This window comes from Danaus plexippus, chromosome 5 (assembly GCF_018135715.1).
Source record: "Danaus plexippus chromosome 5, MEX_DaPlex, whole genome shotgun sequence".
Classification (NCBI taxonomy): domain Eukaryota; kingdom Metazoa; phylum Arthropoda; class Insecta; order Lepidoptera; family Nymphalidae; genus Danaus; species Danaus plexippus.
The window spans coordinates 5,670,133-5,686,600 of NC_083539.1; the positions used below are offsets into that span (position 1 = coordinate 5,670,133).

The following is a 16,468-nucleotide window of genomic DNA, read 5'->3' on the forward strand; positions in this document are numbered from 1 at the left end:
ATTATATAACTTAAACAATAATTTTTATATATATCTATACGTGTGCTAGTATAAAAGTTTTGCGAACACTTCAAGAGGAGTGCATTTACTACTATAAGTTTAAAGCCTTCGCTAATATACTTAGACATTTTATATGTAGATGCTAAAGGTATCTACTGCGTGAACGTTATCATATTTTTACGGGCTACGTGAAAATGCGAATTTTATTACGGGGCGTTTTATTACGCTTCTAGATTAGAAGCCTGAACGGAGGCCACGTTTGGTATATCTGATATTTGATATTCAATGGTCTGATTACTCCGACATAGTGAATTTCGTATTTTATACTACAACTTTGATACAACCAATTGTAAGGAAAAGTCAAATATTACTGGGAAAAGTGTTGAAAAAAATGAATTAGAAAACATTTGTTTAAGTTTCCAGTATAAAAAAAATATAAGTTTTATAACATATTCATCACTATTACCGTTTTTAATAATTCTTTAAATAAACATGTTTAATGTGTAAAAAAAAAAATTCATAAAATATATCTTATGTATATGAGAGCGAGACAATATTTTCATAAAGATAAATATAAGGTACTTAAGTATGAATTATATATAGAACTGTATATATTGGCATATGTATAGATTAAGAAAGTAAATTTGGCAATGTAAAAACGGGGCTATGACGCGTGAAGAAATCGGGTCCGTATTTATGGGGAGAGTTATTGTTTGAAACGTCTAAGTCGTTATTCTGCGGCATAAAACAGCAGGCTTCTTCGACCACCCCCCACCCGTCACCCATTACCCACCACCCACCACCCGCCACCACTTGTGATGCTGTTTTTCCGACGAAATGGCCCGTTTGAAATTGTTGTTTTATGGAACTTTTTACTAGTTGACTTCGCCCGGGCGAATTATTATATAGAATTAAAATCTTACCGTTTCAAAATGTCTTAGTTATGTATTATGATCATGATTATAGTTTGTGGAAGTTTAAACCGATACGAAGATAAAAAACAATTTCCTTTAAATAATAAACATTTTAAAAATGCCGGAGAAGTCGTCGATCCCGGGGCGAATATCAAAAGCTGTAACCGATAAAGTCAAAATAACGACCTGTCACGATATAATATACAATGAAATTATCTTCACCATATAAAAAAAAAAGCTCGTGGACGGTGCTGGGAGGCTATTGGCCGGTTTTTGACAGCCGCATGAAATACGTCGCTTGACTAACCCAGCGGCTGTCACTACGGTCCCACTAAGAACCCTAATGAAATTAAATTCACTACGTTCTGGTTTTGATCGTAAATAAACCTTATATCTAATCCGCTGATTGATGATTAGCTTTTTTAATATAGGAATATTGGAATTTTAATAAGTTTTTCTGTTTACATTTTATGAAATATACAATGAAATTAAATATACACATACATAATACAAATATGTATTACATGAAAAAGATATGCCTCATCGAATGGTATAAATAATAATAAGTTATCCAGCACAAACATAACAATAATAAATCGTGTAGGCTATCACTCAGAGACTTTTATGACACTGGATGTTTTACAAATCACTGTCATATATCTATTCTAAAACCCGATCGTGTGGGGTTAGTAATGTCAGAGATAGAAGACATTTTAGCACTTTAAAAGCATTTTAGATAAAACTGCGTGGATAGGCTGTAGTAGTTACAACAAAATTACAAGTTTATGAGGGACAATATAGCCGTATAGCGGCTTACGACACTCATGTGGAGCTCTAAAGATCTGGTTTACTACCCTACTGATGATTTACTGGTTGCATTCTTCGGTGACAACTCCATAGATCCCTCTCAAAAAGCTTACTTAGAACGACCTTTGTTTCCATATGGAATGATAAGTAATAAAACATTCAGAGATGAATTATGTACATCAAAAGGATTAAGGATTTCTTAAAAGCTGATTAGCAATACCTCGTTAGGTATCCTCAAGTCTGGCCACCCAAGTGGATAATAAAACAAGTCATGTAGTGAGAGATACCTATAAATTATGGTCAAGAAAACAGATATTTCTTTAAGCTATCATAAATTACATGTAAATAATTTTCATAATAAAGCTTAAAACAAGACAATGTTAACGGCCAGATGCTACAGTGAGGAGATTCACGGTATATAATTTATGAAGGGACATAATTAATTTATAAAGGTTTCATGTGTCCCGTACTACCCCACGGGTATTCTGTTTCCTTTAAAGCTATTAATATTTAAATTGCATTGTTTATACATAGATGAAATTGGTTCTATAAGGAATATAGTTACCTACTACTCCTAGGACCGGTATTATATATATATATATTGTATATATTAAATGTTTATAGTCTTGTACAACACAAATATACGTCAATCATTAATTCATTTAATAATAGAATCGATATTATAAATTTAAAAAAGTAATTTATTAAACGAAATAACTTCGCACAGACGAATCCGAATGTTGATTAGTTCAGACGTAGTAAGACAGTATTGGCAAAACCTTTAGGTACCAACATTCTGTCATAACTCTATTGAATCGTGATTTTCCAATTTTTCGTGATACATACGTCCCGAAACCTTAAGACGTACATATATTTTACGATCCAATATTTTTATGCAAAGTGCGTCGCCAAATGTGCTGCGTCGGTGAAAAACGTCCTTTCGCACGTAAAAAGGATGCGACAAAATAAATATACATGGAGTCACCCTTTTTGTCCATTAAAAGACCCGAGTTTTTTCCCTCTGCCTCCATAAAATGTGCCCCAATAAATATGTAAATCTACACAGAAAAAACAGTCAGAACCGGATCGGCCGTCCGCTTTGCGAGTTTCACTTTCTGTTGAAGTTAATTGGTACAATTGCAGGATTTGTAAAGGCTACCACGACCCCGTCAGCGGGCAACGACCTTTGTCTTTCATTTTACCTTCGTAGGCGTACCAACATTTGATTTATAATACTCTATTATATTTACTATTATTATTGTATAACCATATATCTTTTTTATATCCGAAATATCACGTTCAAATAATCGGCAAAACGACATTTAAATTGTAATAAAACCTAGGTTTTTAAATGTGGTTGTGTGTATAATTTGTTCCAGTACAAAATGGTGGCAGCTTCATCGATCGTCCCCGGGCGAGTCTTCTCATCTGTCTTTCGTGACATTATGTAAAGACAGAGCAATCTGTATTAAGACATAAAATAAATCTACTGATGCCATTAAATGTATTACGAAAATGAAAAATTTTGTTTAAACGTATTTGTAGTGGTACATTATTTGTTGTTGTATTAATTTCTGAATAAATATATTTCGAAATATACCGTAAAGTAAGAGAATAACAGTAGGACTTTTTATGAGCATATTTTTTCATAAAAGACCCTGTCAAGGAATTTCTCAATTAATCAATGTTGGAGTTAAGTTTAATATGTGCAAAATTTCATTCTTATCACACTATACCAATCCAACTAAGAAAAGAAACCTGAAATGTTTAGTGTATATAAGTATATACAAACAAAAGCCCAAAGAAAAGAGAAGGCACACTAAGTTATAACTAGTAAGCGCTTATATGGCTAACGTTATAAATTCTCCAAAGACCATCAGGTTTAAAGCAGCGCATTATCATTGTCGTAATTTATGTTGCAAAAAATAAACAGCAAAACACGAAAAATCTTTAAAGGATACATTTTTTCCTTAATGAATGGTATTGATCGGTGGAGGCTATAAGAGTGTAATTTACGACTACCTATAGCTTGTGCCTTCGGGTTGCCCTGCGTGCTTCGAAGGTGTGTTATTTATACCCCCTTTTTTATTTATGCTCCCTTTTTTCGCAGCTCGTAACGTCTGGTAATAAAGGGGACGTAATTTTAATTTCATGATTGGCAAGCTCGATTGGCCGGTTATGTGACTTAATGAGTTTATGACGGCAATGGCTGAATGATAACGGTCGTGGGACGACATTCACTCTCGAGATTGTCACAGATTTTTTTTTTTCAGCGTGAAATATGTTTCAAATTTATTCCTTCACTTCCATACCAAGGTTTTGTTCTAACGTTTTGATTTATGATATTCTAAAATAGAAGAACCAATCGAGTTAGTTTTTATCAGATTTCGACTACGGTTGCCACAAAAAACAAGGAGAACGGACCACTTGAAATATTTAAGTAATTTTAAATGAACATCTCGGTTCGTTCCATACATACATTCCCACACATATAGAAAAAGATAAATCAGAGCCGTACCCGCCCTTTTTGATCCATTAAACTCAAGCTTTTGTGCTTTAAAAAGTCATATCTGACTGTATATAGTCCTATAGGGTTTCATATATTTAAAAACCAGTTTAGATCTTTACCATCTTTGGATCCGAGCTACAATGTAGTCCCCTTTACGCATATTTTAACTCGCGTCGATTTTTAATAATTCCGATAATAAAATATGTACTCACAGTAAAACCTTCGAACGATGCAAAAAGTTGAGACTTGATTTATACCACCCGCCTTCATGAGGGGATTACGTTCGCACTTACAAGTATATATATATTTTTTATTTCTTTTATTACCCAACAATGTTACTTATGAAGTCACTTAACGAAAATACGGCGTATTAAAGTGCATAAAGAAAACAGTGTTTTCTGAAAATAGTTTGGGATAAAGGAAAGTTGTAAGAATGTCGTAACTTTGGACATAAATTTTGTGAATGGCTTGAAAAGAATCTATGGCGAGTGAATTGTTAATAAAGATATGGAGCGATGTATTAAAGGACATTAGCGAGATTTTATGACATGACATTGGCGGCTTGTGAATGCACCCGGCCATGGCGTTGTGATGATTTATCAAATTTAAACTACACATCAACACTTAAAGACGTTAACAATGCTAAATGTAATAGGAATAATATTTCATTGAAACATTTGATTGACTGAAAAATACGGTGTCTGTTTAGAGATTAGATGTATGAAACTAGTTCTGTTTTAGATGTTATTTCAATGTCACTTGTTATGCATAGATAGCGTCCATTGAGTTTTTAATCGTTCCTATTAAGAAAAAATCATCCAAGGTAGTTGTAATTGAATCGCCGACTAACTGTACTGTGCCTGTAAATGTTGATTGATTTTAGTGCCTTTAAATACTACATTTAAACGTATACCTGACACAGTTCAGTTGCATCTTACTAAGTAATGATAAAGTTATAATACGAAAACTAAAAAAATACTTGATAAATATTATACTAGTTACTAAATATATTTGGTTCAAGTTGTTTATACCTAAATTGATATCCTTATCTGTATTATAAAACATTTTTTGTGATTGTACGTATATTTAAAAGCGAAACATGTCCGCTAAAAGGTAAGGTTTACGTGCTCTGGGTTAATTAATACTCCATAATGCTAATTAAGAACTGCTACAAATTTTATAGCATTCATAACCAGTTCTTGAAGCGCCGCGTGGAGCGTCTGAGATTTAATGGCGGGCTTTTGTTTGATTTTATTATTTTTAAAACTATTATACAGTTTTTTATTTAATTGTTATTATAGATATTATCGAAACTTGATCTATATTAACGAAAAATACTATATATTTCGAAGAACCGTCTTTACTTCTACAGATAAGTATTAGCGTAATAATGCAAATAGCACATGAATTTCACAGAGCAGTTTCGTGTCTTACTTAGCTATAAATATATATAAACGGTACAATAAATTTTAAAACCTAAAAGCAATAAATTATTTACCCTTTTTTATGTTTCATTAATTGAAAATAAGAAAGCTGTTTGTATTGCGTAGGCGGTAAATGCCAATTCTTATTTGTTGCCATATAAAATAAAGTACGTAAATGTGTTAATATTAATTAAATCGATAACAATTACGTATAATACGTTATATGTAATGACGGTATATAATATTTCAGGAATGTTACCACGGTGCCTATTTCAAACCGGCCATAAATGTCCCAGGCAGGATAATATTTTACGACTCCATTGGAGGGGAGGGTTATCTACCTACACATGTGACAGCCAAATTTATCGACCTAAAAATATCCATCCAGATTAAGAAGCGTCCGACCGAACTTGAGAAAATATAGTTCACACAAAAAACACTACGGCTCCATTGGTTGAGTTTTTTTTTTTAACTAAAATTTTACGATACGTCACGTTATTAATAAAGATTACATTTAATTGTCTTTTCTGGATGGACAGATAAGAAATATTTTTCTAGTTTCATATGACATTTTCGTTAATATATGAGATGATATAATACGATTGTTTTAAATAGTGCATAAAGATAATAAAAGGTTCTGTTGTAAAATAATAAATAGCTAATAGATTGGTTATGCCATTTGTCTGGTAAAAAAACCCTTTGAAAGCCTATAAGTATTTTTAATAGAGATCATACAGATAGTCTGATAGGAGGTAAGCAATTTATAATAATGAAATTAAATTTAGTGTGTAACATATTTTATTATTACTTATCACATACATTTTATGTTATATGAGATATGAACTAAACATTTTTTACTTTTGATCAGTCTATGCGACCGAATCTAAGCAAAATTTTCAAAGACAACTAAAAAGACACTCCTAATAATGATATTGGTGATCTTATTAATTGTTGAAATTATTTTTGTAAACCGATTTAATCGTTGTATATAAAAATAAACATTTATATGACGTAGGAAAGAAAAATAATAGGTTTAACATGTAACTCATGATAGCTGTGTATAATTTTGTACGTATTTTAGTATACGGACGCTGTCGTACATGTTTTACTTTATATAGTGGCATTAAAATTTAATTTTCCTCTGAAAATATTGCGATACGAATGCATGTCAATGAATCCTGATAGTATTAAAGATTTTTTCATGCTTTAAGACGTATTAATGTAAAATAAAAACAGGTAGCTGCAATCTACTTGGCCTTATTTAAAGCTGTCCTGTTATTTTGCTTATATTTTGATATTTGTATCTTAAGAAAAATAAATGTCTAGAATACATTCCTGTAAGTATTGTATTTGTGTGAGTTTTTAAGTATCTACGACCGCAAATTACATTTATGATAATTTTTTTTCATTATAAAGATAAGTAAGGGATGTCGAAACAATATTATAAATCAAAATTGTGATCCATATCACACATTAAAAATGTTTAAAAAAAACCATTGCTTTTTTATTCAATTCTTACAGAAAACGATTATTAATTCGTTCGATAGATAACCTTTTTTATTATTAAGAGCCGTAATTATATTTATTTGTACAGCGCTGTCTTTCATGTGCTAAAGCAAAGCCTTCTGTTTGTACTGGCCGTGTTTCAGTAAATAACATGTGTGTGTTCTCTACTGCTTGTTGTTAGGTTCTGTTAAAATTGACACCGCGTGCGAAAACTTGCTTCGCGTGTAAATATCATTAGGTGTGACCGATAGAATTCAAATAGTTTGGGAATTTAGATATAAATTATCTTCATCGTATAATATACTACACAAAATCAACAAGCATTATACTATTTATGATACATTCAGCTGTATGTACACTGGTTATAAATAAGCTGTACTTCACTATCAGCTTCGCCGTTTTTGATTATGATATTGAGTTCGTAGGTTGAAACTGTGAATATTTTTTCCAGTTAAATACAAAATTACAATAATCTTGGTTCGGAAGTTATTGCGTGTTTAGTCTCAGTCACATACACAGAAACTAACGCATTTATAGCATTCGTTTGTGCCAAATGTAGGAGTTAAGATGACGTTTTCGGTAAAATTTATTCTCATTTACGAAATACGATAAAATGTCACTTTTTTTTTGTTTATTTTTTTATAGATGATTACAGTTATAGTTATTCATAGGATTTTCTAAGATTTTCAAGAGAACACTTTTAAATAAAGAGTGACACACACTTTCATATCGTCTTTTCCCGAATACAGACGACTATTAAAATCCCAAATAAAAACTTAATGTCTAATAGTTATGTTTTCATAATATACGAACACATACCCAAACTGCTAGTAATGATTTAATTTAGTTTGAGAATTGGTTTCGCTTGAAACATTAAAGTAACAACAATTTATTGGCAAACAGGTATATAAGCGTTAAAATATCTAGCTATTATAGAGTTATTTAGAACAAGTATACCTCAAGATGAAAAAAAATATTGTACAGCGTATTTATGTATTTATCATTTTATTTAACAGATAGAAATAAATACGTAACAAACCATATGAACTATGTTTAAAATGTAGGTAACGTTAATGCATAACTAGTGGAAAGACCTCTAGAAAGAGGGCTTAAACCACTAGGTCTGTTCAAATGCACTTAAATAGCATAACATACAATTCTACTTATATACAAAACAAAAGAATTGAATGTTCGAAACAACGTTTGTGAAAAGGTTTTTACATTGTAACTGTTTAGTTTTAACTAAGTTTCTTATTTCCTTTTTAGGTCAATCTGTATTTATGTCACTATAATCGATTGATAAGTGCTCTGAGATTTAATAATCTGTTCTTTAACTTATAGTATTCTCTTATAGTTGCTGGTTACAACTTTCATCTTAAGCCTAACCAGATTCGAAGGTAGATTTACGGTAACATGTTATATGTAGTTACGAATTTTCAATAAACATAGACGTGTTCTTATAAAAAGACTTTGATATGTAATAAGTAACGTCTGTAAGGTGATTACTGGTATGGCTATGGATTGTTCTACTTACGATCAGATAACGTGAATTAACTGCCGATTCAATTGAAACACTAGCCTTTACAGAACACCATTTTAAACTTTTGATTATATTTTATTATTTAACGTTGACTTCACTCGTTTGTGTTTCAAATTGGACTAACAAACGAAGCGTGGATTGGACCGAGTTATATGAGGCGTCAATAAACCAAACCGCATCTATTATTCCACTGCCCAAACTGCCTTCCAGCTGACGTGGTATTTTAAATCGCTTTATTGCCCAAATTATTTGAACAGTTGACCCTGCCACACTACGAGAATTTTAATTAGTACTACTTTTATATAAAAAAAACACAAGTGAATCGACTCCTTACCGAATCCATACGTGACGTTGAACCCAAGTATAGATTCTACCGAATACAAAGCCGAAAACAAGGAATCAAGTTTGTTCCCCAAATATTTGTGATCTAATATCACACCTTGGCGTAACTGCGAACTGTCGTAGTAAAGATGCCGCACAAAAATACGACCAATAAATAAATATTTAACGTCAAATATCAGACCTTAAGCTGCATACACACGGCGTTAGAACGAGTTAGTTAAAGAGACTCAAAAAGATGTAACGAAACGTTCAAACACCTAGTGTGTACAAGTTTTATTAGCAGTGTTCATTAAACGAAATCCTATCAAGAAAGAAGTAACTGATTTTTATTTTCAAATAGTTAAAAGAAACCTTAACAGTAACATGTTTAGGTCTAATTTTCTAAAAGTATGTTATCTGTACTTAAAGATGATCGGGATATCGTTTATTGCACCCACGAGCAATTCATTTCGAGTTTGACTAATTTGTGAAGTATTGTTGAGGTGTCATAAACTGAGGCCAATGACGCTATGTCAGCTGTTTAAGGATAAATAAAATTGTTTGGACCAATAAATTTTTAATCTATAGTACTTTAATACCATACAATATTTTATAACTTTCCAATAGTCCTACTATAAATATTACTTAGTAAAATTAATTGTAAACAAATTATAATCGATTATTTTCATGGCTACTTACGGTAAAGATTAAAAATTCACTTACGTATTTATTAACTGTTTTGAGAGTACTGTAGATGTTTCAAAGTTGGTATATTAGATATCACTAACGTGCTATACAAGACACAGCGTAGTATAAACTGACCATTAACTCCTTGTTGTAACCTTGAACTCCGTTTTCACTTTTCGCGTCCAAATGAACGCGTGTTTTATTGTTTTGTACACTGTTATGCAAATGAGCATCTCGTACGGTAGCGTTTATGGAAGGGTTTCCTAAAACTAGAAAAAAATTAAAAGTGAAAGCCAAATGGGGGCATACTGTGATTGTTTGTCACGCTTCCTTTCCACTATTGTTAGTATAAATATTTACGTTACGGAATGCAAAAGAGCTTTTTACAAGACTACCGAATTGATACTTTTTTGTGACAACCCTTTTGACGTAGGACGTTGTTTGTTGATTCTTCACTGTATACAAAATGTACAGGATAACGTGTCGAATCTTATGCAAATGCCGTGCTAGTTCAGAGGAATCGTTTAAAATTGTGTTTTGACAAACATCTTTTATAAATAACACTATATTGAAACGCTACCAAATTAAGATTTAATAAGAAAATCTATTATAAAAACGACTGTAATGTATGCTAATATACTTAAAAAACTAAATAAATACAATTAAATGATGCTAAGTAACAACTATTTATTTGTAACCTGTACTTGTATCTGCATCTCGTTTAGTTCAAGGCAGTGGTTTTATACAAAAAGTATTTTTTTTTTAACTTATGCTTATTCCTATGTCGGTAGCTGGTCAAGCTCGGTATTAAAGTTTACGATTGGGATGCGAGATGCCATAAAACTTGAAATAAATCCAATCGGATACAAGAGAAAAACAATCCTCTTGGAGACTGAATTACTTCAGATAGCGGTCGAGATAGTAACATATATATGGCTTTACTTAAAAGATCCTTCCCAGTGTATTATTGTTTAAAATTCTGAATCGTTTATAATATTCATAATTTACTTAGACTGATTTGAAAAGAAATAATTTTGATTTGTTTAGATAATTATTACGTAATTTTAAGGGATATTTTTGAATATCCGTTGATTTACTAAAACATTTGACGTAGAAAATACTGAGAAATGAAATGCCTAGCTGAGAGGCGCGGCTGGTCGGCAATTAGCGGCGCACTTCGCAAACAATACTGTTCACTTGTTTAGTCATACAAATGTCTAGGTGTATTGTACAGTCAGTAAAATAATTAATAGGAAACATAAATCAAATAACCAGTTGGATAGTTTGAAAAGAAATATGCAATAAAATTGCATCATCATATTTTTTTTCAATACCTAAATTATCTTATAAAATAATACTCATAATATATTTATATTATGAGTTTTTTGCTGTCTCTACTTGGTAAATACTTCGCTTGTAACATTGTGTATATCGGGATCCAAGTCAATACACTCAGAATGCTCTATGTCTTCCTTATTTGAGAATGTAATCCATCAGATCAATTGAATTTTACGCAGATTTGTAATCTTTAATTTTTGTAATTGATTATCAACTAAAAATGCCCCAATTTGTTTTAGTCATAACTTCGACCTCATTATTTACGTAAAATATTTCAGAAAGTCGTAAGTGAAGGTAAATTAACGTGCGGCAATAAGGCATAAAGAGTATTTTATCTCAACTGAATAATTCTGCCAATTAGGTTCGTTTCGTTGCGAAAAATGTCTTTTACATACCTATATAAAGTTGCTTTGGTTTTTATACCTGCAAAGGCAGGACTCGTACATCTCAATTTTTTTTTATTCATAAATTATAAGGCGGCCTCCTTCATCGTGAGTGGATCTCAAAGATTTTGTTACGCAAGCATTCTCTATGAAAAGACACGGGTATAAATATGGGGGAATATAACATAGGATTTTCGACTTTAGGATTTACTCGTTTACGTTTTGTGCAAGTTAGTTCGGCTATATAATAAACCTATAACACACATTATCGCGGACGAATATTAATTTATTTTTAATAAGAAACAAAATATTTAAATAGAAGTTATATAATTAAATTAAATTTTATCCTCTACGTTATTCGTAGTGTGCTAAAAGCATCTTAGCTGAGACCTGGTCTCAGTCCTACCAACATTCATAACACATAATAATCAACTCGTCGTGTATTAAATTTTTTATGTGTTATTAATACGTTTATTAAAATTTTAAAACAATATATAGTTTTTGTCTTCACCCTCCTTAATGCTTGCTTTGATATGAAAATTTTCCCTGTATCTTTTGACAACACCGCTGGAAGCAGATACCAGATAGGTATATGTATCAAAACTTATATGATATAATTTTTTTTTTAAGATTCTTACTTCCTCTTTAATCTAATATTATATATTTTGGGTATATTTGCACAGAAGAAAGTCACAAAACGAATAATGAAACGTACAAATTTATCCAAATATATATACTTTATTTATTATATTTAATAGGCGAAGCATTTCGTCATGTTTTTCAACTGTTTAATTTTAATAAATATACTCACAGTGTTTATACCAAATAAGTACATAATTAAAATTCTTTTTATTGTTTGTTTGTTTATTTGTGATATCAAAATATAATAACTTCAATCATAATTACTTCTATAATTTCATTGATAATTGCAGTTGTAATGTAGAGAAGAGAAAGATTCAGTATCCTCTGTGAAAGGCTGCGTCTTCTACGTACAAACTAACAGCTAAAACGATTTATGGCTGATTTATGTTGAACCTGGTAGTGTTAAGTAGATGGTAAAAAAATACTTTGCGTAAAATACACAAGATATATTTTATTATAAATAAATTTATTTAAAAAAATGCCTTTAAACAATAATACATTTAATTAATATTTGTTGTAAAACACTCTTATGTAAACACAAAAGCTCTTTTTTCAATATAATTATTTTCTCAATTATAATAATTATTTAATAAAATAAAAACAGTTCTTAAAATAAAGATAAATGCTAGAATCATATCTTTTAAAATTTTTTATTAGCTTTTAATCCGTCTGATTGTGTTTTAATCTTTAAGTTATTTTAATAGGTAACCGCTACTTAACCGTACTCTTTATACGGGAGATAACCTTGTTACATTCCTTTGTTAATCATAAATAAAGTCTTCCTTCACTTCAGTTAAGTCCTCGCATAAATTATTGGATCAAATTTTTATGAAATTCTAAGGACGCCAAAGGCATTATTTAGACATATAGAGCACTATTATTAAGCAATTTATATTATAAAACTGATATCAATATCGTAAATCATAGCTATGAATAAATATGATGGCCAGTGGGTTCACGCATATATAATTTTTTTTTTCTTTTAAAATCCGTCTAAGTGCGTAAAATGTGTTTACTTCCAAGTAACGGACAACGCTAATTATGGCCACCGTCAATAAAAGAAACGATTAAATCTCTGATAGCCGCAAGAATAAAGTTTATTTAGTTTTGTATCTCAAAGAAATCAGAAGCTAATTTGATGTTTTTAATGAACTTATAAAATGAACAGCAAATAATGGACGGTAATGAATAGTTTTATGGTTACGTTAAATTGGTTTTAAGGTGTTATCTACACTATATGATGATACGGAAATTTTGATGTTTAATTTCATATTAATATACGTAATATAATCATTAACTGTTCTTGACTAATATATAGAGAATGCATACATAGCTTTAAATTTATATTTGATATAAAATACAGTTTTTTTAAAGTTAACGTATGTGAAATGAAATTAGATATAAATAAAAAATAATATTCCTATTAGATCTATACTCGATCGAAAGTCGCGGAGTATTTTTGATCTATATGGGATATGTACAAGGGATGGCAGTCACCATTCCGAGGGATGTCTTATATTCAGATGAAGCCGGCGCGCGCTTCCAACGTATAAAACGACGTCAGATCGCAACACGACGCCGCCGCGTACGGCCGCGTGGTAATATCGCGCACAGCCGTAATTTATTACAATTTATTACAATTTATTACCAGTGATGATAGTTCAGTTCTAGTTCGATCTGTGCTGTGTTGTGTTGTCGCGGGTAAGTGTTAATTGTTATGTTTGTGATGCAAATATAAACGTCGGCAACCCTTTTTGGTTTCAAGTTCGCGTTGGTCTGTGACAATTTGACACTTTTCGTTGAATTTTAGCCCCGCTTTGGACCGTTACTGATCGGTTTTGTTCGGTTCGAATATCAGGACCTACTTAATTCTTTATAATTTATTCTATTTAATAAGAATTCTCGTGATTCTTTTTGTGACGTAGGTACTTGTTTATTATTTGTATAAAAATTTAAAATTTTATACATGAAATTAATTTTAATTAAATTTTCTTATGTTAAAATGATATGAATCTCATAACATATGTAGAGTCACGGACCAATAAAGACGTGTGTAAGGTTTACATCACCATAAATATGTTTAGAAATTTATTCAAAATTACCTTTTTTATTCTCTTCTAAGATATTTTTTTATAATTATTTAATGGGCTAATCTTATTTATAAAGCTGTTTTTCGTATTATACAATTTTCATATTAGAGTTCTTATATCTATTTTAGGTATAACCCTGCTTTTATAAATTTAACTGAATCATATACCTATATGTGTTGAAATAATCTCTTTATGACGTAACAAGGAATGAAAATTACCACAAACGTAATAAAAAAAATTAATAATAATGAATAACAGAATGCCGCCGCAAACATTTGTAAATCGATTCTACGTAGGAAGCTCTGAAAAATCACAAGAGGACAAATTCTTTGTCTCTTGAGTTCTGTTTTACGTTTTTAAAATCATTAATCTTTTTTTTATTATTAAAATAAGTGTGTATTGCTTGTTGATGTTATGTGTGATTTAAATCTGATAAATATATAACCGGAAGTCGATCAGCTAGTCACGTTCAGAGTGGTCAACATTCTTTATTTACGTTTGACTCAATTCTATTTCTGTTAACGTTGTACGCCTTTAGCAAAACCTTGTAAATGACTCAAGACTTCTATTATAGCTGTAATCCAATACCCATATTACCTTGTTTCGATTTCCATTAACATTTTAATATTTAATTTTATAACATCAAAGGATATATTTGCACCTTAATTATATTAAATAAACGTGATTATTTTTATATAACTAAATTAAAAAATATATTTCTATGAAATACTTCTTATTTACTTACGGTTTCATCTTCTACTATTAGCAAAATGACAAACTATGAGAATATATAGATACATAAATATAGATACATATAAGGATTAACCAGGGAATTCACAAGTGTGTAAGCTAAACATATAAATCATACACTATATAGATAGAAAATTAATATCAATAATTTTGTAAGACACAATATATATATATAATGAACATTACTTAGAATATGTATTTATTATACTAGTTTTAGCCCGCGACTTCCGCTCGTGGGCTTCGGTAATTATGCTCAAAGACAAACGAGTAAAATATTTAGGTACATAGTAGCCATCCGTCGTCCACAGACTGCGTCATGCAGCTTTGAGTACATAACAGTTTGCGTACCACGATCCTGAAGAAGCCATAAGGAATATCGGGATCTCTTCACCTATTAAGTACTTGATCAGATTTAAACAACATTACTGAGAAGTTTCGTCAAATTCAAATGATAAGTGTACCATAAATCGATACATATATATATATATATATGCTCATAAACTTTCGCATTTACAACATTAGCAGTATTAATCAATTCACTAATTTACCGTTACGTGTTCTTGTTATAATCACCAAAACAAACCAAATATAATGAACTGAATCATATCATATAAAAAAACGGTATTGCATACGCCATACTATAATATGTCGTAAAGAGCGGAGCTTAAAAATTGCTTTACAATCAGTTGCGCAAGAGCCGGGTTCTAATACAACTTGGGTGTCTACTTTTATATGGACTAATAAAATAACGTTTCCTATGAACATTATGGACTCTAACTCATTGTAATAAGGTCGTATTAAACGTTTGCACGTGGGCGAAAAGTTATAAAATTTATTATACGAGTCATTCATAGAGCGAATTGTTATACATACCTACATTGATATTATTTACATGTTTTTTTTTTGTTTGTTTGTTATGAATGAAACGCTTACATTTGAAACATTCAAATGAATCAATTTTTTTGAATGAATGTTCTATGGATGTACAAAATATATATGAATGCTTTATAAGTACATGTATTTAGCGCATGACGTTTGTTTTATATAATGGGTAATAAATAACATAATTACGTTCGCACCGAGTGTAAATTCGTTTCGTGCGATGTTATTTCAGAAGAGAGGAACATTTCGCTGGTTCTTCGTGATTTTCTAATCAACATCCAATCAGTTTGCGCAGTAAAATTAACTAAGCGGGAAATTAACCGGCTCGGCTGAAAAGCGGTGAATATTTACAAAGATATTATTAAATATTATCTCGTTATATAGATCTGTTGTTTCAGGCACATTGTTTATTAAAACTAAAATTCCTATCTTTATATATGTGAGTAATGTACTAGAATGAAATTGGAATTCTATAGAATTGATAATTTTTTTGCGTGTTGCTTCAAGCAGAAATTAAATGTATGAAAAAAAGATTATATGAATTATTAATGTTTTTAAACATATAAGTATTGTATAACATATATTTTTATTTGTTATATAATTTTAAATAATTAAGTTGATTCAACTAATCTGACGATTACAATGACCGTTCAGTTAAAGCAATAGCTTTAATTC

At 30.6% G+C, this 16,468-nt stretch overlaps 1 protein-coding gene across 1 annotated transcript in view; it reads left to right on the forward strand.

The window, feature by feature from the left end:
• Positions 1 to 13,644: 13,644 nt before the first annotated feature.
• The window catches only part of LOC116769180 (homeobox protein abdominal-B-like), a 58,991-nt gene continuing 56,167 nt past the window's right edge, over positions 13,645 to 16,468 (forward strand). The window contains exon 1 of the mRNA XM_061529500.1: positions 13,645 to 13,772. The gene's annotated coding sequence lies outside the window, so the exon portion shown is untranslated. The remainder of the gene's footprint in view (positions 13,773 to 16,468) is intronic.